Source organism: Chiloscyllium plagiosum, unplaced genomic scaffold (assembly GCF_037043375.1).
Source record: "Chiloscyllium plagiosum isolate Xiang-an unplaced genomic scaffold, Cpla_swu_hap1 HiC_scaffold_28, whole genome shotgun sequence".
Taxonomy (NCBI): domain Eukaryota; kingdom Metazoa; phylum Chordata; class Chondrichthyes; order Orectolobiformes; family Hemiscylliidae; genus Chiloscyllium; species Chiloscyllium plagiosum.
The window spans coordinates 12,881,764-12,908,164 of record NW_028270166.1 but is presented as its reverse complement, the minus strand read 5'-3'; the positions used below and the strand labels follow the sequence as shown (position 1 = coordinate 12,908,164).

At 41.8% G+C, this 26,401-nt stretch overlaps 1 long non-coding RNA gene across 1 annotated transcript in view; it reads right to left on the bottom strand.

Annotated features, from left to right (window-relative positions):
- The window catches only part of LOC122565405 (uncharacterized), a 263,069-nt gene that overhangs the window by 5,392 nt on the left and 231,276 nt on the right, over positions 1-26,401 (bottom strand). The window contains exons 3-4 of the long non-coding RNA XR_015751896.1: positions 12,853-12,975; positions 10,885-11,011 (exon numbers count right to left, since the gene is read on the bottom strand). This is a non-coding gene — a long non-coding RNA (uncharacterized LOC122565405). The remainder of the gene's footprint in view (positions 1-10,884; positions 11,012-12,852; positions 12,976-26,401) is intronic.

Here is a 26,401-nt window from a genome sequence, read left to right as displayed (position 1 = left end):
GAGGTTCCCCAATTTATTACATTTCCAAGCGAGATATCCCAAAATTGTGAAGCTCCTGGCTGAGGAGCGATTAATTTGCTCCCCTCTTTTCACCTTCCCCACTCAGCTGATTAAAAGGATCCCTTCCCTTGTGAATACCTTTCTCCCAGATCAAATTAACTTACATTTTTAAAAGGAACCAATTTAACCAGTCTTTTGTGAGATAACAAAGAGTGAGTTATCAATTACTGAATGCAAGTAGGCTTACACATAATTTAGAAACAAGACGTAAGTCAAAAAGGATAAGACAGATTGCTCAGTCTCTAAGTATAACGCAATGGATAATGTTATGTCTGTCAAAGTGGAGGTTACCAGTTGTGTTGACACTGATAGTTAAAACAGATGATTTCAAGGTTCTTTATTTTGCAGGGTAATTGAGATTCTGTTGTTCCAATTTCTTTCAACCATGATGGAATTCCAGCATTCAAGGTGTGAGAGAGTCCTTCTGTTGCCTTGCTCCATATTGTATGGCTTGCTAGATGGCTGCGTCTAGCACTCAGTGAGAGGAATCCCTACTGCCTGCAGTGTATGGGGTCTAGGGGTGAGTTCTTTGACTGCAACCTCCATGGCATAATGGAGGAGCTAAGTACTGCAGATGCTGGAATCTCGAATCCTCCCCTTTCTTTTAGCTTTACTTGTTCCATTCTCTGTCACCATGTCCTCTGTCCCTCCACCCCACCCCAGTGGGACTGTCTGTTCTTTCCAGTCTGGCAGTTAGACACACCATTGTTCTGCCATTCTCACATTCCCATTACTTAATCTGAACTACCAACATCCTTTCTCCCCCAGCACTCCACTCTCTCCACCCCCCACCACTGACCCCTCCCAACACTATTGTATAAATGCTGCCTCCTTCACAGTTCATGTCAGCTCTAATGAAGAGTATCTAGACTAGAAACATTAGGTTGCTCTCTCTCCATGGATGCTGCTTGACCTGCTGTGATTGCCAGCACTTTTTGTTTTCAGTACAGATTCCAGCATCTGCAGGAATTTTCTCCTCCCTTTTTTAAAAGATCGGAATGACAAATTAAAAACGCCCATCTTATTTCAGGGTTCTGATCCGTTGTCATGACAGGACAAGGTCCACACTTAGGGTACTCATTAAGGGATCTTATACAGTGATCGATTTTTTTCTTTGACTGGCATACTTAACTGTAGAACTCCCAACTAATATTCCCTGACTAATGGTCAGCAAACTGGGCACAGATCAGAAATCAAACCTGGGACTTGGGTCCTTAAATTTCCATTGACATGTTTTGTCACATCCACAAAGAAATCAATAAGGCTTGTGAGGTATGACCTGCCCTCCACAAAGACATGCTGATTATCTCCAATCAAACTATGCTTGGTTAGGCCACTTCTGGAATACTGCATTCAGTTCTGGTCTTTCTGCTATTAGAAGGTTGTTGTGAAGCTTGAAATGGTGCAGCAACAACTTGCAAGCATGTTGCCTGGTTTGGAGCATCTGATCAATGGGGAGCGGTAGAGTAGGCTGGAGTTATTTTCCCTGAGAGCGTCGCAGGCTGAGGGTCAACCTTGAATGGGTTTATAAAGTCATGAGGGACATGGATAGGGTGAATAATCAAGGTCTATCTATCAGGGTAGGAGAATTCAAAACTAGACAGCATGGTTTTAAGGTAGAGGGCAAAGATATAGAAGGGACCCAAGGGGGAACCTTTTCACATCGAGGGAGCTGTGTGTATGGAATGAGCTGCAGAGGAAGTAGTGGAGGCTTATACAATTACAACATTCAAAAGGCATCTGCATGAGTACATGAATAGGAAAATAGAAAAGAGAGATATGGGCTAAATGCTGGCAAAAGGGACTAGATTAATTGAGGATATCTGGTTGGCATGGACAAGTTGGACTGAAGGGTCTGTTTCTAAGCTATACAACTTTATGAGTAAATGTCAAAATTGACATATTTAATATCCATTTACCCTGGAGTGATTCCACATATGCCTTCCCTTTGGTTCTAAGTTTTCTTTATCCCTTTCAATGTTTGTTGTTTCTGTTAGCATGAAATGTAAGAAAACAACGGGAAAATATGTTGATGCAATGTTACTTCTGAAAATTGCACAAAACACAAGTGTGAAAGCAAGAATGATTTCAATAACTAAGTTATAGCTCATAGTGTGATTTACTGGTAACTACATCAGCATCAGTCAACCACCTGATGAAGAAGCGACGCTCTGAAAGCTAGTGTGCTTCCAATTAAACCTGTTGGACTATAACCTGGTGTTGTCTGATTTTTACATCAGTTATAAATGTTGCCAGAATGGGAATTTAGTTCTTGCTAGAGACTCTAACAATAATTTTGGCCAAGAGTCATTTTGGTGGCCTGATCTTCATAAGACCATATATGGAACTCTGCTTTTGTTCAAAATGATGAGTTAATTGAAATTGGTGTCAATGGATGCAAATGGGTTTCAACCAATGGGTTGTCCAAAAACTACCTACATTTAACTTTGAAAAATAGATGACCAACTAAAAAACTTCAGTAAACTGAATTTGTCACAAAAATGATTATTCTTCAATTTCCCTCAGGCATTTATCGTGTTTCATTTCAAGATTTGTGTAAAAGCTCCCTCCTTGGGGATTCTGTTCCATGCATTTAGCACCTTACTTGTAAAGTAGTTAAATCTAAGTAAACTGTGTGCATCTCTTCTAAATTGTGGTAGAATCAGAATCACAGGTAAACAGGGAGGTGAAGAAAGCATTTGGCAAGTATAGGAGTTGGGACATCATATTGCAACTGTACAGGAGGTTAATGGGGCCACTTTTAGAATGCTGCATAATTTCTGTTCATCGTTCTATAGGAAGGATGCTGTTAAACTTGAGAGGACTTAAAAACGATTTACAAGGAAGATGAAGAATAGGTTCAGGCTTTTTTCCCTGGAGCGTCAGAGGCTGAGGGGTGACCTCATAGAGGTTTATAAAATCATGAGGGGCATAAATAAGGTGAATGGACAAGGCCTTTTTCCTGGGGTAGGGGATCCAACACCAGAGGCCGTAGGTTTAAGAAGAGAGGGGAAAGATGTAAAAAAGACCTATGGGATAACTTTCTCACGCAGAGGCTGAAGCGGGTATAGAACGAGCTGCCAGGGTGGGTGGTAGAGGCTGGTACAATTATAACATTTAAAAGGTGTCTGGATGAGTGTATGAACAGGAAGAATTTAGAGGGAAATAGACCAGATGCTGGCAAATGGGAATAGGTCAGATTGGGATGTCTGGTCGGTGCAGAGATGTTGGAACAGTTTCTGTGAAGTTTGACTCTATGGTAATTTTGACTGTTATCCTATATTAATGTGGATACTTGAGCAAGCAAAGACAATTTATATGCCATTTTGATTTATTTATGCATCTACTATTATATTCAACAGCATTTCTTTGTCTAAAACTTATATTTTCTCCGAGTGCCCTGCCTCTATAGATTGCACATGCATTACATTACATTGACCAGCCAAAAGACCCAGGCAGTGGACTGATCTATGGGCTTTCCTATTCACTAGTTGGGAGGTGCATTTCAAGTGGGAGATCTGGACAGTGTCAATTCTCTCACTGAGAGAACTAAATATGAGGTTTGAGCATTTGGAATTATTGTGATTCAATGCAAGCTGAGGGGCCTTTATTTTAAACACAACAAGCAGTATTTCTGCACTTTATTTTCCGAATGAGAGAGTCTTGTACCTGTTCTGTCTCCTAATATAAGCTGCAGACATCAGGCTACCAGGTTATACCTCAATTAATGCATTTAGGATTTCACATAAACTTCCCAACAGTGGAAATCTTCATAAATATGTTTATGTATTTGCATAGCAGGAGCAATGAAATTTTAATATCATAATTATACAATAGAAGTTTAGAAGAAGGACAAATTACAGAAAGAAGAGAATAAATGGAAAAGCAATCACAAAAAATAAAATCAGTCTACTTAAATATAATTAATGAACTTCTCAAAAAGATAATTTCTTCCCCTTCGACAATGCAATCATCTCCCTACTTGAATTCACTCATGGTCAATGAATTTAAGCACAACATGTTCATAATAGGGGAAGGGAGCTATGAAAAAACTTGACAGATCTTAAACACGTTCATAAAGAAACAGCTAGATAAATTCTCAACATCCCACTGCACAGAGGAAATCTACTTGTGTTTTAAACTGTGTTCTGAAATCTCCTGCATTGTTTCTGTCTGTTGATTTTCCTGGGGAGGCAGCTATTGGTGGGGTACAGCAGCCTTCTCTCAGGATCTGACAGCATTGCTTTTGAGCTGGTCACTTAGATGGGACCTGATAATGAAACCTGTCTCTCTTGGCACCTTTCCATGTAGTGCTGTTTTAATCAGCAACATGGTCCTCTATAAGATCATATGATCATAAGACATAGGAGTGGAAGTAAGGCCATTTGGCCCATTGATGCCACTCCACCATTCAATCATGGCTGATTGGCGAGATCAAGAATTTATCAACCTCTCCCTTGAAGACATTTAGCGTCCCAGCCTCCACTGCACTCCGTGGCAATGAATTCCACAGGCCCACCTCTCTCTGACTGAAGAAATGTCTCCTTATTTCTGTTCTAAATTGAGCCCCTCTAATTCTAAGGCTGTGCTCATGGGTCCTAGTCTCCCCATCTAATGGAAACAAATTCCCAGCGTCCACCCTTTCTAAGCCATGCATTATCCTGTAAGTTAGATCTCCTCTCTAATGAATGCAATCCCAGGATCCTCAGCTGTTCATCGTATGTTAGCCCTACTATTCCAGGGATCATCTCTGCTGGACATGCTACAGTGCCAGTATGTCCTTCCCTGAGTTGTGGGGCCCAAAACTGGACACATTATTCTTAATGGGGCCTAACTAGAGCTTTATATAGTCTCAGTAGCACACCGCTGCTTTTATATTCCAACCCTCTTGAGATAAATGAACATTACATTTGCTTTCTTAACCACAGACGCAACCTGCAAGTCAACCTTTAGAGAATCCTGTACTAGCACTCCCAAATCACTTTGTACTTTGGCTTTATGAATTTTCTCACCATTTAAAAAAATAGTCCATGCCTGTATTCTTTTTTCCAAAATGCAAGACCTCACATTTCCTCATGTTGGATTTCATCAGCCATTTCTTGGACTACTCTCCTGAACTGTTTAAATCTTTCTACAGCCTCCCCACCTGCTCAGAACTACCTGCCTGTCTACCTAACTTCATATCATTGGCGAACTTCACCAGAATGTCCCCAGTCCTTTCATCCAGATCATTAATATTTAAAGTGAACAGCTGTGGCCCCAACACTGAACCCTGCGGAACACAACTTGTCATCAGCTGCTATTCCAAAAAATAACCTTTTATCCCAACTCTCTACCTTCTGTCAGACAGCCAATTCTCAATCCATGCCAGTAGCTCATCTCGAACACCATGGGCCCTCACCATACTCAGCAGCCTCTGTGAGGCACCTTATCAAAGGCCTTTTGGAAGTATAGATAGATTACATCTGCTAGGTTTGCCTGGTTTAACCAGAAAGCTTGAGATGTCCAACATCTGTTGCCATAGCATCTGCATGGTCTCACCAATACACAATGCCTCAGGGCATCCTCACCTGCAGCATCTGAGGTAGACAATATTGGCCAAATCACATGAGTATCTGCCATGTCCGTGTATGTAGTGGGCAGTGTTCCCATGTGTGATGATCTGACATGTGTTGCAGAGGTTGCCATGGCAGGATTGTGTGGTGTTATAGTTGATGTTGTCCTGAAGGCTGGGCAGTTTGCTGTGAATGATGGTCTGTTTGGCAGTTGTTTGAAGGTGAGAAGTGGGGGTATAGCGATGATCTTGATGAGATGTTCATCATCATCAATGACATGTTGAAGGTTGCAATGATCATGGCATAGTTTCTCTGCTCCAGAAAGTACTGGACAATGAAGGGTATTCTATTGGTCTTATCCTGTCTTCTGAGGAGGTTGTTGTGGTTTTGTTTGCTGTGGCACTTTGGAACTGGAGATCAATGAGTTCAGCATTGTATCTGATCTTATGAGGGTATCTTTCAGCATCTTTAGGTGTCCATTGCGTTTCTCTTCCTCCCAGCAGAACCTGTATATATGCAGGGCTTCTCCGTAGGGGATGGCTTCTTTAACATATTTTGGGGAGAAGCTGGAGAAGTAGAGCATTATGAGGTTATTTGTGGGCTTGTGGTAGAGTGGGGTACTGAGGTATCCATCATTGTTGGAGATGCGTGTATCCAAGAATGAAATTCTGAAGCGTAGTCCATTGGTAAGTCAGATAGTGGGATGAAATCTATTGATATCGTTGTGTAATCAGTGACTCTTTGCCATGAGTCCAGAGGAAGAATAATCTGGTGTCGTGTGATTTCTGACCTTGTCCACCCAGTCCAACACCAGCACTTCCACATCATATCTCTGATTCATGTAGGGATCAAGATATATAAATAAGTGTTGCACACAGTATACAGCATAAGTTGGTGCTGTCTGCTGTCTTACGTGATTCCTCTGTGCAGATAGTATTGCCCATGCTATTCATTGCTTGAATGCACTAACAGGCTCAATGTTGCAGATGGCTCATGGTATTTCAGGCAAGCCTGCAACCCTTAAAGGGGAGGTACTTTGTAGCTAGAAATATTAGTGGGTTTTCTTTGTAAATTGAACTTGTGCAATGTAAGATTGAAAGAGGGTTGTACTTATGAGAGTGTGGGCACCCAAGACTTTACAATAATGTACTGAGGTTCGGGATACAAGACAGTGAGGAGACATATTATGCATCTGCATCAGGGGAACACAAAGACGTTTGCTCAGGAGATACTGTGAGGGAGATAAAAATCATTGGCAGAAGAGTAGTGCCTGCAACATAGATGCAATGCAGGAAGAAGTTTAATTATCTGATACAAGCTGTCAAATGAGCGAACTTAATCTTCCAATGGAAATTCCAACCAACTATACCTCTAGACTTGTCATTGCTTAATTCACTAAATCATCATCACTTTCAGAAATTTCTAATAATCTGTACTCGGCCCAACAATTTATGAGGAGTGGAGAGAAAGCAGAGTTAACATTGAGTTTTTAGAAGACCCTGTTCTTAAATGTTAACATTGCTTTCTCTCCACAGATACTACCAGACCTGCTGAGTTTTTTCTGGAATTTCTGTTTTTGTTTCAGATTTCCAGAATCCACAGTCCTTTGTTTTAATTTATGTGGCGTATTACACACTCACAAATGTAGCAATGTGGCAAGCCTCATGTTCACATATCACAGCTTGCCCAATATGGCAGCAATATGTGATCTAACTGAACGACAGAGCAGGCCACAGCGGTCAAACAATCTGTTCCTGCACCTTACTTTGTACATTCAGATGACAGCCAAATGACTCAAACATATTGAATAAGACTCACTTTCACATTTCCCTCTTTATTGGAGGAGAATGCAGCATGTAAGAGGAAAAAAAAGTATTATTTCACTATTTTCTGTTATGTTCCTCTCTCCATGATCATATAATCTGTAGGTTTTACTTGGCTCACATGAGAACCGAGGGAACATACCCTACTGCAAACTGTGTTCTTGGAACCTTGTCCCAGCAGAGAATCCACATCTTTAATAGGTTAAATGAGTATTGACAGAACAAGCTTATTATAAAAGCACAAAGTGGTTAAAATTATGAGTTTACTAGGAAAGAAGAGTACATTGAAATGTCTGGCTGTTATCCTTATCTTCTGAGCAAATTTCCATTCACTTTGGGAACACCTTGCTATTTCTGTTACGCTTATATTTAGAAACCTTTCTTTACCATTTTCTGGCTTAATGACATATCACCAATATATCTACTATGGTTTATCCCAGTCTGTTGATGAAGCCTATGTGGCTCATCCATCTGTCACTCTCGGTTAGTTTAATGGATTTTTATATAGAGCAACTGACAAATTTGAAACGTGTATTTCACTTGGCCATTGATTTTTTCAAGCAGTCGATCCTATTGACTCTCCAGTCCTTATTAAATAGCCTCAATTTCCCTTATAAAAAAATCCAGAAAGGATATTTTTCTCAGTCAGTTGCTGTGGAAATTTTAACAGCAACTGGTGATAGTTATCTAGCATTGCTCACAATGTGTTGTGAAGGGTACAGTGTCTTATAATGGCTGAAACACTCTTTTATTATTGCTTGTACAGAATAGGGTGGATTTTATCTCTTTTCATTCCCTTCAAATCCCATTCACCAATGTACACTCTAGGCTCCTGATATATGGTCTTCATGTATAAAGCTTAACATGGTTGAGGGAATATTGTAAAATATAATTCAAATATCAGACAAAATTTCCACTTTTTTATGTCATTTTCTTCCCTCCCCATCTGGAGGTACAGATCCAGATATCAGCTGCCCTTCATTTTGAAGAATAGTAATTTTTATTTTCTGATTTATTCACAACATACTTGCCAATGAGTATCACTCATGTAAGGGACCATTCATTTTTCCTTTTCGACTATAAACTGGAAAATGAAAGTTGGACATGGCTATGTAGCTAAAGCATAAGGAGACTTCCTTTCCAGCAACATGAAGATAAAGTGGGATACACTTTGGATATACAAGACCATGGGATGAATCTTATGGCTTTTTGGCAAAGTGTGAGTCATAGTGTGTTGTGTGGAGTGGTTCTCACTGCAAGGCTGCACACGTTCTCTTTATATCTTATCAAATTCACAGCAAGGATTGACATTTGAGCCTTTGCAGCAAGAATCACATCTGACTTCTGCCGTTCCTGGAGCAACTCCCCTCTCAGTGGAGGTCCTCCCTAAGATCAGCATCCCCTGCAGTTGTGGAGAGCTGCCATCAGTGCTGCTCGGCTATGGAAGGAGTGAGGAAAGATGGCAGAGAAAGAGAAATTAGAAACAGATTTCTTTGAGAGGGACCTGGAGGTCCTCAAGGATGGGGTGGTGGAGAGGAGGACTCCTCTTCCAGGAGGATTGGCAGAGGATGCCAGTCCATCATGCCATGATCGAAGATTGCAGAGGTGGACAGCAGTTCAGGAAAAGATCAATATTTCTCTCTGCTATGCCAGTCCATGTGTGATACTGTGCTACCTCACACTTATCTGTGTCACCACACCCACCTCTCACCAATGCTCGTTCTAAAAACCATGCAACAGCTTCCCTCATTCACTCTCATTAACCCCCATAAATAGCACATGCCTACACTTTTCCTCTTCGCTCCCTTGGAGCACCTCAACACCTTTCCCTAATTGTTTTGACTGTAACAGCCATGTGCCGAATGCTGGATGGGGATGTTGGACATCTATGTCCTCACCCTCTCTGAGGAAAGGATTCCTACCCCAGTGGGAGAAGACAGGCACCTGCTGAGTGCTTGTCCGGAGATAACACTCTGGCCTTGATGATGAGGGACATTGTACAGCTGCACAGAGAGGAACAGTAGTTGGAGACAAATGTACAGGAGGCACTGGCTCGCATAGCAGAGAAATACAGCCAGTTCATCAACACACTACCTGTTATCACCTGACTCTGCAGCAGTGCAGCCAGTCTTGCATCCATTCATCTGTTTGGATGGACAGGGGTTGCTGGGGAGTTAATAATGCTTGCAGTTCATTGCTTCAGGCATTGACCCTCAGGGCTGAATGCAGAATGAGAGTGGCATTGGGAACTTTTACTTCAGTCCATGAGCACTCACCCCCTCACAGGGAGACAAGGCATTGCCAGGAGGTACCCAGTCAAAGGAGAAACCTCACACAGGCTTCTCCACAATCTCTACTCCTGGAGCACCCTGACCTGCCAGTGCCAATTCTCTTCTGCCCAGACCCCTGGCTGGTTTCTATGCATGTTCTGAATTGCGACAGTCCTCCCACTGGGACTGACCCCTCTGAAGGTAAAGAAGTAATCATGGCACTGACTGGAGCACGGGGCATGGTCCCCTGTGCAAAGCCACCCCAACCTAACTATGGCTGAAGCCCAGACTGGCATAGAAGGCTGCCCTTGGCCAACAATGCTGGGAACCCCTTCACAACTGATCGGTGTCCCCATGGACATTGTTGTGGATTGTTTCCCTTAGACTTTCAGATACATTGTACTGCTCACTGCAGATACCATGTGTTTGATGTGACCAGAGGCCACGTGGCTTGTAGTGATGTAAGGCAAGATATGTACATCCTTGACTGAATCAGCTGCACAGCATAGCCATCTAACTGGTTTTTTGACAGCACTAATTGCCAGTGCAAGGCATGAGAGAGCAAGGCAAGACAGGTATATTGTGGGCATGCCTGGTGAATGTGTCTGAGAGAGAAAGGCCACAACCCAGTAGGCAGCCTGGACCATGCCATGCAATGAGTTCCTTGGCCTGTGTTGGACCTATGAGCTTAAAAATGTGTTGCTGGAAAAACGCAGGTCAGGCAGCATCAAAGGAGCAGGAGAATCGATGTTTCGGGCATAAGCCTTTCTTCAGGAACACAGCCCTTCTGTGTTGGACCTATACCTAGTGCAGCTGTATGTTGGTGGTTGCCAATCTGCCCTCCTAGGCCAGTTTGGGACCTCATCATTGCCTAGTGAGAATCTTGCCACACTACTTGAGAAAAGTGAACAAGATAGGGTGAGATGGTCTTAACATTGCTATCGGCCTCATCCTTCAATTCTACGATTCATCTTGCCATCGCCACGCTGCTCAGAGTCTGATAAGATTTCACCCCTGTTACTTTCAGAACAGTGAGGTAGATTTTTATGAGCATGGTGCCTGGATTTTTGTGTTAAGGAAAAACTACTTAATGACAGGCTTCAGATTGATCCGGCTGCAGTTGATCACAAACCTGTTGGTATAGTGTATTTTGGGCTCGAGTGGAAGAGTCCCTACCTCTGAGCTAGAAGAACAGGGTTCAAGTCTCATCTGTCCTCGAAGTGTGTCATAAAGGATGCAGTCAGATGGTTAAAGTAACTGCAATGCACCCTGAGACATGCAGAACATCTCATGCCATTTCTTTCTGTAAGTGAAAATGTAACAATCCGTGAGACTTTAAATAAAACATTCTAATACAAGAAAAGACCAAGTTAACTGAAAAGTTATTGAATTGAAGATTGACCACTGCTCTCCAGACAATCTTGTGTCACCATCACTAAAAAACACATGTTCCTATGATAATTTTTGTGTCGAACCATCTGTTTTTGTCTGTGAATGAATGTGTGTGTTTTTGGAGCTTTAAAGAAGTAGAGTTTATTAATGATGCATAATCAAAGTTTGTTTGCCATTTGTTAGAGAGTAGGTTTGTTCACAATAAACAGTATTATTTTCTTGTTAATGACAAAACTTGGCGGGAGTTACTTTGAACCTGAGTAGCAGTCAGTCAGAAAAATTATCATCTTGGTGATTTAATCGAGTAGTTATACATTTGGAAAGGTTTGTGCCGGAGTGGGGCTTGATTATTGGCATATTCTTTCCAATTGAGTCTAAAAGAAATTATCTAATTTAGTTACCTTGATGAATGCTGGAGCTTGGCATATACAGATTGGCTGTGATGTTCCCTCCATTATAGAAGTGACTAGACTCCAAAAAAAAACTTTAATAACTATGTGCTTTGGGATGGCTAGAGGTTGTGAATGGTGCTATACAAATGCAAAGTTTTTCTTTCTTCTCTTTCATGGTGTTTGATTCTGGTCGGTCAGTATTAATATGGTATACCAATGTTAATAAGATGGGTATTTTGGATGATATCCCACCTGCCATTGCTCAGTGTTCACACATGTATAGACAAAAGTAGTCATCATAGTCTATTCTCTCATTAGAGAGAGACAATTTGCAGTAGTTTAACTGAGGGTCACCATGCCTCAAGTGAAAGAAAATGTTGAGAAGGATAATCCTTTGTGGTAATACCAGCTGGTGTAGAAATTGAACCTATTCTGTTGTTATCACTTTGTATTACAGACCAGCTGTCCAGCCAACTGAGCTAATTCCCATATAAAGGCAAATCATCCCTGGATGAACTTTCTTCAGGGGAATGAGTTCCTTCATTTGAGATTTTGCATTGGATGTAAACATTGCTGGAAACGAACACAGTGTAATACCATGTAAAAACTGAAAATGACCAAAAAACTAGTTCCAGTTTTTCTTTCATATTCAGATACTATTGAACCTGCTTTGCAAATTCAAATCTTTTCCTTTTACTGTTTCAGACCTCCAGCATTTGGAATTATGTTTCTGATGAGGATTTTACTCTAGTGAAATTTTAAAATTTACAGTTACATTGCAGCTGGCCATGGTTCACGTTTTTCTCAGTGTAATTTACAGTCTGAATGCCAGTAACAAATAAAACGTTTGCAGAAAACTGGACCCCATCTGGGCTCTGCATCATCTTAAGAATAACCTTTCAGACTTGACAAGTGACAGCAAAAGACTGTAAAAGCCATTATCAGAGGCCATGGTGCATAGTATGGGTCTGAGCTCCAATATTTACATTTGAAACCTCCCTTTCCCACGTAGTGATATATTACTCTGCTCAGTCTCAACCATAGCAGGTTCAGACAACATGCTTTCCGAATGTTCTACCCCCAACAGAAGATTCCCATAAGCATTTCCATCATTAGTATATTGCATCCTGCATTGTCAGTGAGTGTAGTTACCCTGAAGCTTTCTATTGTGCATTGTTCAGAATCATGCATAACTTGCATAGTGTGTCAATTCATGGCGTCACGAGAGATGGGAATGAGTAACATCATTTGGCCTAAGTTAGCTGCTCAATTTAAAATGACCTGATTCAGGAGAACTGTAGTTGCTGCTGTCAGTTTTCATCATTGCAAGTTATTACATTTAATTGAAAGATTTGGTTACCTTCTTGGTAATATTATCTGTTTATTTTATGCAGCGTATCAGGACAGTCCAAGTTCATCCAACCACACCTTCAGGGTCAACAGGCTTGATTGCCGACTAGGCTCCTTCCACCGCAGCTGCAACCTGGGGCAACAGTGAGACATAGGGGGAGGGAAAAATAAAATAAACTTCTTGACAGCACTTTAGAGTGACAGTACACTGTACATAAAGACATGAACATGTTCTCAAAAACGTAACTGATTGTACACTACATCTGTTTTCTTTGGTCTCTGTTTAGGTCTGATTGTAACTTGCTAGCATGATGTCATGTTCTTGTCCATTCAGGATATACCATGGATCGATGACTATGTTGAGAGTCTGCTGCAGCATATGGAAGCAAGGCGAACAAGGAGTGTACAGGGCAATGGGTTCTGCTGACACCATTGCTACTGTTGGTCGAACATCCCCATTGTTTCTTGGTCTCTGTGTGCAAAAGTGATGGTGTTCATGAAGTGGTTAGCAATGTCTGGGACAGAAAGGGGCACAGCACAAAAGGAGTCAACGGGTTTAGTTTGCCAGGGATTAGGTCTGTGTGTAATGTAACTGCCCTTTCCTGTGGCATTGTTTCTTTTAATGTATTCATGGGAGTGGGTGTCACTGGCTACCCCAGTATTTATTGTCCATCACTAGTTACCCTTGAGAACATGCTGGAGAGCTGCTTTCTCGTACCGTTTTGATGAGGCCTGATAATCCTTCCATAAGCTCCACAAGCTTCTCACCTCCCCAACTCCCTACACCCTCCCCCACCCTCTCCTGCCCTTCTCGGATGAATCTGCACCCACCCAGCTCTCCTTCCCATCCCCTGCATTCATACCTGGCTGCTCCTGACTGTAGATGAAGAGCTCCCCTCACACATTGCCCCACAAATATATTTCCCCTTACAAATACAGTTCATCTCTCCTTCACCTCAGCCTCAATATTCCTCCTGCAGCAAGAACCACACAACGCACACCCCACGATCCCACCCCACAATCCCACCTCACTCCCTTTCTTGGTCATTTCTCTGGATGGACCTGATGGATTGACCATCATCTACCTCATCGTGTGATTTAATCGACAGCCTCAGATGAGAAGCATCCAGTCCCCTGACTGATGGCTGTACATCTTCCAGACCACGTTATCTTAGTCTGGTCGCTATGGAGTTATAGGACTGACCATGTCCCATTCACTGGACTACAGAGGGAGGTACTCCCTGACAGAGAGCACTCTGAATCCCGATTGTGGTCAATTCCCTGGACTTACTGCCAGGACCCTCAATTGCCGGGGGCCTCCGTGATCTAGGGAGAACTATGCCCTAATGACTTGGAGAGATGGCTTGTTGCTTGCTACACATGCAGTGTGTTTGCCACGTAAGCTGCTGGCACATGGAGCAGGTGTGAGACTGACAGTGCTGTGAAACAGCACCTGCTTTTGCATCCAGTGCTCTCAAAACCAATATATTTGCCGTTCAATTTCAATCGAGCTGTAGAAGCAAACAAATAGAGAGCTGGATTTTGTCTCAATACACTTCATGCTTCATGTTTAAGATAATTTAAAAATATAAACTTTATGTGTTGATGTAGTTCTGTGGATAGCACTTCTCTGCAGTAGATGTGTTTTCAAACTGAGAATGCTACATAGTTAGAAGAGTTTTATTTCTGATTTGACAACTAAACAGTGCCTCTTTGCCCTCTTGGCTAAACTTAAAAGATCTCATTTTGCACATTCTCCTCGTGTCTGCGTGGGTTTCCTCCGGGTGCTCCGGTTTCCTCCCACAGTCCAAAATTGTTCAGGTTAGGTGAGTTGCCCATAGTGTTAGGTAAAGGGGTAAATGGATCTGGGTGGGTTGCGCTTTGGTGGGTCGGTGTGGACTTGTTGGGCCGAAGGGCCTGTTTCCACACTGTAGGTAATCTAATCTAATCTAATTATTTCCTCCAGAAAAACTGTGAATGCTGCATTAAAATCCTTAAAAATCTATAATGGGATCTGCAAGCTCTCCCAAGCTTGGCTCAGGTTGTAGCAATTCTGTGCTTGAATATTGCCAAGAGAAACTTGTATCCACCAACAGGCCAATATTCCAGCCTCTACATCATGTAAAGAGAGAATCTGGAAGATGTTGAACTACTGCTATACCTCTGCTGAGGAAGACCAATGGTGATAATGACTGCTTTGTACTTTAGGAGTTTTTGTTGTGTTGGTTGTCAAACACTTGCTGATCTGCTATGCCCACTCAATCCTTCTATAGATTATAGCAGCAAGTGTTTGACAACCAACACAACTAAAACTCCTAAAGTACAAAGCAGTCATTATCACCATTGTCCTGTAAAGCAGTGAGACCTGGACTAAGCATCAGCGACATAGTTAACGTCTGGAACCTCCGAATTAAAGTGGGAAGACGTCTGAACAAATGCAAATATCCTTCTTGAAGCCAATTCCACAGCTACTCAAGCAAAGCACCCACAAAATCAACTGTGATCAACTGGACACTGTGACTGACAACCAAAAGACCATTTCCCTCACCAGGGTGTGTTGTCTCGACTCTTAAACATCCACCATTCCAGATAAGGACAATAAAAATGGGTCAAAGACAATTTGGAAGTTTTCCTTGAAGTCGGATAGTACTGGCATGAGTGAATTGGGAGCAGTTTGTCACCAATCGTTCACAATGACAGCAACTGGCCTATCAAGATGCGTTGTGGTTTGAGTCCAAAAGCCTTCCTGGTGCAGCAGGGCGTGACAGGGAAGAAAAGGAAGTGATTCCTCTCCACATCCCACTGCCTTGCGGGTCATTCTGCTGAAAGTGTTCAAGGTTCACCTGCTCCGGAATCAACCTGGTCGGTCATACAAAGATCCACAGCAGAAGCTTGCAATGCTCAGCAGACAACATCCTGAAATTGAGATGCTGCCAATGGTTTGACGAGTCCCAGGTCTGTTCGTCTAATCTGTTTGAATACCAGCATTCAGGGTGAGAGCCCTTTGTTGTCTTGTTGCCCCTTTAACTGGTTTGCAGCACACCGAGTTAACTAGGGTCATTATCTCCAACATATGGAAAACTAAGGGATGTTCCTGTGACAGTGATTGTCACAATATGGTAATGCTCTAACCTAGGCTGGTACATATGAGAGCATTCAGTCCCATTAGCCCACTCCAGTAGAGATAAAAATAGAATTTTAAATTCTTAGTCTTATGTATTCCTGCAGGATAAAACAGACATGTCTGCAGCAGATGGTTTTCTGCAGGAAGGGGAAAGATGGTAACCACCCCAACTCCAGCATCCGGTTATATCCTCTTGTTAAGTCTGCCCTTGTTTGAAATTCCCTCAATAACTTAAAATGCAATATTCCATTGGCTTGACACAGAACTTTGTCAGACATTTACTGAAGTGAGATCCACAAATTTTCTGTAGCAGTCCTCCTTTTAAAAACAACACATTTTGGAATTAAAATTACTTCAGGTCTGTGATTCATCATCATAACATGTTCCATCTGATACTAAATCTCAGATCAGGAAAACCTGAGACTCATTTTGTAGTGTTTGGTGAGCTGACTTGTGCAATTCACTTTGTCTCATCCTAAACATCCGTGCATCCCCCTCATTACATTTGCCTGACTATGTTCCAAACCTAGAATTCTCTCCCTAACCCTTTCATCTCTACATCTCAGTAGCTCTTCTCCTTACAACACATCTCTTCAGCCAACCTTGGAATACCCCTCACAATTTCTCCTGTTGTCCCCCATTCATTCTCCTCATGCCTCTATCAATTGGTTCAGAATGTTTCTTCCTATGTTATTGGTGCTTTAGTTGTTGCTGGTATTAATCTTGACAAGCAGTTAGTTTCATAACCACTAAACTAAGGAGGGTCACCACGTGAGAGCAAGATTTGATTGGAGGTTAACAATGTGCCAAAATAGACTCACATCAAGGATGGTCTATTTTGAGATCAGATTCCCTACAGCGTGGAAACAGGCCATTTGGCCCAACCAGTCCACACCAATCCTCTGAAGAGCAACCCACCCAGACCCATTCCCCCTGATTAATACACCTAACTCTATGGGTAATTTAACATGTACAATTCGTCTAAAATGCACATCTTTGGACTGTGGGAGGAAACCCACACAGACACAGGGAGAATGTACAAACTCCACACAGACAGTCACCCAAGGCTGGAATTGAACCCAGGTCTCTGGCACTGTGAGGTAGCAGTGCTAACCACTGAGCCACCATGCCACCTGGTGTTTTATGTTCTGGAGAGTAACTGGTGTCGACAGAATAAACCTAGTGGCTTCGGGACAAATCTTCAATTCATATTATTAATTTGTAATTGTGTTTGACGACACAAAAGCTGAGGATTTAAAATTGGGGATTTAACAATGGATGCATTGTCCATACAATTTTAGAGTTTTGGAAGAACAACAGGAGCTGGCCAGGTGGACTAGAATATTTCTGACAAGTGTGTGAGGGTTTAAGTAACGAGTCAGCATTGCGGTGACATGTGTGAGATGAGTTGGCACTTCTGTGCATTGTGTCCATCTCTCCTGGAGAATGATTCCCTGAGCAACATTCACAAAACACCAAACACAAGGAGCTGACCTCGAGGTTTCCTTACGATAATTGAAACATTTGGGGCAAGGTGAAGAGGGAAATATCAGCGGCACAAAGGAAGACTGCCATATAGTGTATCACTGCATCATTCAGCATTCTCAATGGCATTAGCTAATACAAGGCATAAAGACACTTGGGACAATAAAATTAAGAGGAAAGGAATTATGTGCAGTGTCAGGCTTCTTATTACCCTATCCCCTGCCTCATGCTCTGCACTGAGCTTTTAATATACAGAGAACAAATATAAGAAGCTCAACTCAGAATCTAACTTATTGCTCATTTGTTGAAAGTGGTATCTGACAGTTTTAATACTTAGATACCTGTTTACATAATAAGCTTATTGGTAATTTAATTTATAAGAAGAAAACTATTTGATTTTTGCGATATTTAAATTTATTAAAAATTGCAAGATTTATGGTAAAATATCTTTGGGGAACAGGGATTATTTATTCAGAGGTTTCCATCAGGATATTAGATGAATGGACTTGAGGAAATATTTGAAGTAACTTACATTTAGGGAGCACCTCCTTATGTTCCCACTATCCATAAGCATTTTATCTTGAATCTGCAAGTGTAAACTGTTTGTTATTACGTAGGTGCATTTATAATATTACACATTGCAAATTAGATAAATGACCGATTAACCAGACTCTGGTGGTGTTAATTCAGGACACAGTACTTGCTCTTCTCTGAATAATACCATGGGATCTTGGAAATGTAAGAAAATCATTTACTAATTTAGTGCCTTATCAGAAAGAAGGTGGGCTGAATTTTAGTTTTGGGAGCACAGGATTTGGAAACCGAGACTGTTTCCAGTCCCTGAACTCAACCTGGTGACGAAGCAATCATTCATTGGGATTCTAATGGGGTCAAACCTTTGTCATGGAAGCAGATGCCCTATTCAGTTCAGGGTGATGGACAGGTTCCTGGACTAAGATCAGAGGCCTTGCAGCTCCAGAGATTCAGCTGGGAAAAAGAAACAGCGTGGGTTGAATCTTATGTGTTTTTGGCTAAATGTCAGATTTACTGAGTTTCATGGAAAGTTTCTCTTCATAAGCCCAAGAGAAATTTCTCACCACATCTTACAAAACTTGACTCAGTAACAACCTGCCCCAGCCCTATGGCACTCTTCCTTTCTGGTTCTAACCCTATTCCACTATTTGCTACACTTGGAAATCTCACTGGGATATCCTGAAATTGATAGTCTCTCTGACAGTGCAAGGCTCCAGCACTGTACAGAAGAACATGCTCAGCCTAGGTGTTCATAGAGGGATTGGGGCTTAATTAAAAATACTTCTACCTGTAAAACATAAAACAATAAAGCAGATTATACCCATTGTCTATAAAGGGGACTGATTCACAAATATCTTGTTCTGCATGTTGTTTTGCTGCTTTCTAAGTAGACCAGTTGGGGCAAGAAGTAACCTCTGCAGGCATGTGATTGTGAACAAATGAAGAAAATGCTTGGCATATCTGACAGAAGTTCTGTACATATTGCTTGATGCATTTTTACTCTGAAGATTACTCCTGTGTGTTGTGTAAGGGCTTTAGGACACTGGAGTAACCTTGTGATGATGTCACAGAGTTGCACCTCACAATGTGTGCAAATGCTAAGAGACCAAGCACGCAGCTCTGTGGTCCAATATTTGAGCTGGGTGTCTGTTCATTCCTACTGTAGCCTCTCAATTCTAGTTGCTGGTGCACTCTGACTTCACCAGGTACTCGCTGTGGTTTGGTTGATGATATTTCGTGATATCTGGCTTGTTTGCTACATTTGATAAGGTAGGAAGCTGAATATTAATGGTATGATTTGGGTCATCAACAAGCCTTTTAACAAGCAATAATCTCCATTAATTGGCAACATGCTGCTGCCTAGCAAGAAACTTGTCACACTCACTGTCGAAAGCATAAAATATGGCTTCTTGTCTGATTCTGCCACAAGTCTTGCCATGGCCCACATTACACAAAATCTCAGGTCACTGCCTGTTTCTTCCTTCCCCACCCAAAGGGTGGGTTTGGGACCCAGAAAGCCACATGGCTTCTGTTTCCCAGCCCCAAGGAGGACATTACATGCACTTGTTTCTTTTTCCCCTTTTCATCCTCCATGTTCACTTTTTCTTTATTCTTCACTATCAATTTATTTTTCATTTCCTCTGCTCCTTGATAGAGCAACTCGCTTGCTGAGTCTCAAAGGTCACTGGGTGTATTCCTCATCCAACAAGCTGACAGCTGAGATTTTCATCATGCTGTGATTTACAGATAGGATTGGGTGAAATCTGTCAGGCCCATGCTGGAACTTCAGAAGGGTGGGAAAGGGATGATTTGGACACGCAGGTGTTGGACTGGGGTGTATAAAGTTAAAAATCACACAACACCAGGTTATAGTCCAACAGGTTTATTTGGAAGCACTAGCTTTCAGAGCGCTGCTCCTTCATCAGGTGGTTGTGGAGTATAAGATCGTAAGACACAGAATTTATAGCAAAAGTTTACAGTGTGATGTAACTGAAATTATCAATTGAAAAAGAATTGTTTGTTAAGTCTGTCGTCTTTTAGAATGAACATGTTGGTTTCAGTTCTTTCATATGTAAATCGCAAAACTTCTTTAAAAGTTACATTCTCAAGGGAAGTTAACTTTACATGAGACAAAAAATTCAGTTTCCTGATGTTGGGTTAAGGTTTTGCTATCAAACCCTCAGAACATTTCACCTATTTTCCATTCATTCATATACCATGGATACTTATTAACAATCCAGTCCACTGGAATTTTGTTAATGGGAGTACTCTGGTTAGATAAAAACAACAAACATATTTGTCCACAGAGCCAACCATAAATCTGAGGTCTGTTCCTGTCATGGTAGATTTCTTCCTCCAACCACAAATTCATACAGACTTCTTTAGTAACTTGACTCCTTCATTATCAAGCAGTTTCTTTGTGCAGACACTTACAAAGTCAGCACAGCATCTTTACCTAATGTGGCAAAGCTTCTGTCTTCCCTCAGAACACTAAAAACCTTATGTGGATGACATTGTATTAAAGAATCTGACAGAACCTTTGTTATATTTCACTAGTATGTACAAACATTACATAATTAGATTCATTGACACACGAGTGTCTGGCCAAATATTAGGTAATTCAGTTACAAAGAGTTATCACAGTTCATGCTTCAAGTGAGCTGAGTTAAGATGAAGTCTGAGACCTTTATACCCTCAGGTCACATATTATGATTAGGTGTTCATATTATAAGATGTATTCCAGCATTCTAGCTGTGAGACACAAAATAAACTTGCCTATATCACCACTTGATAGGAAGTCTTACTCATAATGGGTCTTGCTTGTAGTTGTCAGGCGGTCACCATCCAGTTCATGGAAGCAACCATTTATTCACATGCCAGAACTGCAATTAGCCAGAACTTGGGCAGACTCCTCTGCCCTTTGCTCTAGTCTGGTCATGACCTCTGCCAGATGTTGCCCTGCTTATCTGCCACTCACAAATGTATGACCAAATTCCACCTCAACTCCAATGACAAGTTTCTGACGACACCACCTTAATTGGCTGATGTCAAACAATGGCAAGACAGAATACAGGAAAGAGATAGAGTGCTTAGCAAAATGATGTAAAGACACCAATTTCTCCATCAACGTTAGCAAACTGAAGGACCTGATCATTGACTTCAGGAAGCAGAGTGGAGGACATGCTCCTCTCTACATCAATGATGCTGAAGTGGAGATATTTGACAGTGTCAAGTTTCTGGGAATGATGATCACCAACAACGTGTCCTGGTCCACTCATGTCGATGTGATGATCAAGAAAGCACAACAACATCTCTACTTCCTCAGGAGGCTAATGAAATTCAGCATGTTCATAAGGACTCTTACCAACTTTAATAGATGCACCACAGAAAGCATCCTATCTGGATGCATCACAACATGGTACGGCAACTGCGAGAAATTACATAAGCACAGCTTAGTCCACCACGCAAAACAGCCACCCATCACTGACCCCATCTATACTTCCTACTGCCTCAGGAAAGCAACCACCATAATCGAAGGCCCCTTCGTCCCCCACCCCACCCCCAGTTATACTTTTTTCTACCCTCTTCCATTGGACAATCAATATGAAAGCTTGAATACACTCATGAACAGCTTCTTCCCCGCTGTTATCAGATTTTGGAACGGACCTCTTAAATGTTAATTCAGGTTTCTCTCTCTCTGCACCTTCTCTGCGACTGCAACATTGTAATCCGCACACTATTCTGTTACCCTGATGCACTTTGCTCGATCTGCCTGTATAGCACACAAAACAACACTTTCCGCTGTAACTCAGTACATGTGACAACAATCAATCAATTTCTGTCAGCTGAAGTCCAAAGACTCATTACTTGTACTGGGCTCAATGTTCTCCAACATTCCTACTCTAGCTCTGGGTCTGTGCCAGTTCTGTGCTCACCAGAATATGGCCCTGAGCCAACTCTCGATATCCACTGAGGTGAATGTTTCTGTGTTGCTGGAAGGTGGGGAGGAAGGCCTTGAATGTGTTTCATCTGACAATCACAATGTGATATGCTGGTGGGAAATGGGCCTGGAGTCTGGGACTCTTCTTCATTTGGTCCTGTCTGCAGTGTGGGATCTGGAGGCTTCATGGAAAAATATCAGGATTTGTTAGTGCCCTAGAATCCCCACAGTATGAAAACAGGCCATTTGGCCTATTGAGTCCACACGAACCCTCCAAAAAGCATCCCACCCATACATTTCCCATGGTTAATCCAGCTATCCTGCATATCCCTGGACAATGTAGCATGGCCAATTCATCTAACGTGCACAACTTTGGACTGAGGGAGGAAACCAGAGCATAAAGGAAGTCCATGCAGACAGAGGGACAATATACAAACTCCACACAGACAACTGTCGAAGACTAGAATTGAACCTGGGCCCCTGGCACTATCAGACAACCGTGCTAACCACTGAGTCACCATGAACATGCTCCTTTATGCAAGGTTTCATTCAGATGTTGCTGTTTATTGGGATGGTGGGAATAGCAGATTGGAGCCTGTCTCATAAAATGGAGAAAGATGTAAAAACGGCATGAAGGGCAACTCTTTTTTTACAGAGAACGGTTAGTGTGTGAACCAGAAGAAAGGGAGGATGCAAGTACAGTTACAATGTTTAAAAGATATTCGGTAAGTACATGAATAGAAAAGGTTTGGAGCGATATAAGCCAAGTACAGGCAGATGGTTTAATTTGGGAACATGTTCAGTGTGGACCAGTTTGACCGAAGGATGTCTTTCCGTGCTGTGTGAATCTCTGAGTTTATGGTTATAGATATGCAATCTCCCTTTTGCTTTCCTTCAAGCCTTCTACTCAAAGGGGTTCTGGAGTCTCATGTCAGGCATCATCCCTCACCCAACATCACCTCGTGCAACACCCCCCCCCCCCCCCCCCCCCAGTCATCTGGCCAGATCTGTGCTTGTTGTGAATATTCTTGTCCTGTAGAAGGAGAGAAGCATTAAGCCACATTAACAAGTGCTTATGAGGACTTTGTCAACCTCCAGAGCTGTGATTGCCTTCTTGTTTTACTATTAAGAAGAATATAATGTTGGGAAGTCAGGTGTTAAACATTTCTCAATAAAAGTTGACTCAGTTGGTCAAAGAGCTACAGTTGATGCACAATGAAAAAGCATGATATGAATGTGTGTGCTTGAGATACTTGTGAAGTATTCATTCTGAAGCTATCTTTTGTGGCTGTGTTCTTGTCCTATGCAAACATTTGATGAAGAGCTATAAGTTGTGAAGACAGGTTACTGAGCTGACGGTGTGTGAGCTGCAGAGTCTTATAGCACGTGTTTCTGTTTTAAATGTGAACCCTGGCAGATGTGTCAGAAGCAGTACCACTGTGGTGCCAATACACACAGTGTAGCTGCAAAGAAATGACAATGCATGGATGGGTTGGACTGAAGGGTCTGTTTCCATGCTGTACATCTCTATGACTCTATGATTGCATGTGAGGTTTCTGACAGAGATACGTGGTACCCAATCTCCTGCGTGACATCTCTTTGCTGATGCAACCTTATAACGCTATCTCACAATGAGGGGTGTGAAGCATTGAGTAGTATATACTCTGGCAGAATGCAGAAGGTCATTCATCCGCTTACTTCACTGGAGCCAGATTCTGTTGAATTGACTGTCAACATTGAGTCCTGCAGCCACCTCTGTGCAAGATGCCCTTGTCAGCCGGGATAGCATCCTGTTGCTATCCTGAACAAAGATAATCCATCTCTCCTGAACAGCCTTCAAGACAACACCTCTGGAGGTGTCACTGACATTGTTTGCTGAGGTCTCTGACATCTCCAGGGTTTGGTGGGGTGATAAGCAGACGTTGAATGAAGCTCCTGGGTTAAAGAGAGTGAAGGCCTGTCCGATGGCTTTTAGATATGATGCCCTGATGTTGGAGGCTGGAAGGTCCTACAGGGGACTTCAGTTTTCTGTCCATAAGATCAAGAGTTTTACCTATGTCTGTGGAAGTGATTACCTGTGACAAATATAATCGTGTGAGATGCCTCAGTCCACCTCCATACAGGGGGATGTACTTTCGATCTTCGCAGCTATTAAAAGAGAAAAAAGTACTGCCCATTGTGCATGAAACAGAAAAGAATCAAAGACAAGAAGGTCTTGAGGCTTCTGTCACACAGCCTATTGGCAACCATTTATAAAAGTGTTGAAAACACCTGCGAGTAGGTCACATGTTTATATTTTCATCACAACGTGGGTTGCCTTGAGAGACTAGGTGTTTGGGTAACAGTTTGAGTGATTATTACAAAATTAAGAAATTCATGTGGTGCTTTTTTTTACAGTAGCAGCATGTAAGTGGTATTATAAGCTTCATAGTGGGAGGGTTAGAGTGCCAAAACTGGGATGTCTTACTGCAATTGTACAGGGTCTTCGTGAGACAACACCTGGAATATTATGCGCATTTCTGGTCTCCTTATCTGTGGAAGGATGTTCTGTCTATGAAGGGACTGCAACAAAGATTTACCAGACTAATCGCTGGGATGGCAGCATTGATGGGTGAGGACATTGGATCGGTTATGATTATATTCACTGAAGTTTGGAATAATGAGAAGGAATCTCATTAAACCTATAAAGTTCTAACAGATTCAGACCATGTAAATGCAGGAAGGATGTTTCCAATGAATGGGGAGTCCAGAAACAGGGGTTACAGTTTAAGGATGTTGGCCATGCTGAATTGTCCATTGCATCCAGGGATGTGCAGGCTAGATGGATTAGCCATGGGAAATGGAGAGCTACAGGGCAAGAGTATGGGTGTGGGTCTAGGTGTGATGCACTTTGGAAGGCTGGTGCAGACTCAAAGGGCTGAATGGTGTGTTTCTACACTGTAGGGATTCAATGGATTCTATGACTTCGGGCTGAGATGAGTGGTGAGCCTGCGAAATTCTCTGCCACAGAAAGTGCTTGAGGACAAAACATTGATTGTTTTCAAGAAGGAGTTAGATACAGTTCTTAGAACGAAAGACATCAAAGAGAAAGCATGAAGAGATTACTGAGTCGGATGATCAACCATGATCACTGTGAATTGCAGAGCAGGCTTAAAGGGTTAAATGGCCTATTTATACTCATATTTTCTGTTTCTATCCTATCATATGATATTGATGATTGACAGAGTTCTTCCTATGTCTATAAAATGGTATCCTGCTGAAATTGCCTGTGGCCCCAACATATTCAAAACATGATATTCAACTATTCGGCAGCAAAATGAAACTAAAATAAGTTATCTCATAGGCCGCTTCTGTAGAAGAAGACATTTGACAAGATGTGCTCCTTGTTATAAACAACTTAATCAAACACCTTTCTTAGAACTTGGACACAAATATCTTTTTATGATTAATATTTTCTTGGCTAAAGTGCGAGTCAGGGCTCTGGGGTGCCATCTGTTTGCACAGACACATGGTGTTGTTTGGAGCTGACAGGGCTGAAATTCATCCTTTCCGTTTCCCTTGCTGTTGCTCCAGTTCACCACCCTGATCATACAAATTCACCTCATTAAAAAAAGACGTCTTAACAGCTGCCTCTGTTTGCAGCAGCACTTGCCCTTACCGTTTGATCTTTGAGTTCCAAAAGCACAGCCCAGGGCAGCAACATAATCCACCAAGTTGTCGTCATAGGAACCTGTATTTTTGTTCCCTCATGACCAGTTCTCAAAGGGCCTACAACCTTAGGTTTCACTGTAATGAGCATGTGGGTTGACAGAACTGAAATGTCCTGACATTCCTCTGGGCTCTAGGCAACATTTTATGCAGGAAAGTAAATAGCATTTGACAATTCCCTTTCTTATTTTCCTTCTTTTTTTAAATAAGTAAGAATTTAAACATATTCTACTTTCTATACACCTAGTATTTCAAAATTAACCAATACCATCCCTATCTCTAAAGACGTTCTTAACCTTCCTTCGGAAATTCATTGGGTGGCAATGTCAAAGGCTCAAAGTAAAATCAACTAAGCTGCCAGGGAACGGCTATCTGTGGTAAGAGGGTAGACAGAAGCTCCGGGAACCATGGAACATTACCTGTTGAATAATACAGAACTCAAGAATACCAGACAATATTCCATTACTCAACTTGAAACACAACTGCAAGGGATTTAAAGCAATTTAAATACAATGGGATCTTGCTTTCAAAAATCAGATAATTACACAGGTTTATAATTTAATAGTAACATTCATTAATTTCTGTCAATCTTTACACCTTTTTTGGGTAAGGACTAATTGTCAATACTGTAGCTGGAGTTACTGGTTTATGTTGAACTTAACTTATGTTTGAGTCAGATCAACTGTTTGAGTCAGTTGTGGAGAAAACAAATGTAAACAATATTCATGGTGATGTTAGATCATTAACATTTAATGCTTTTTTGTCACT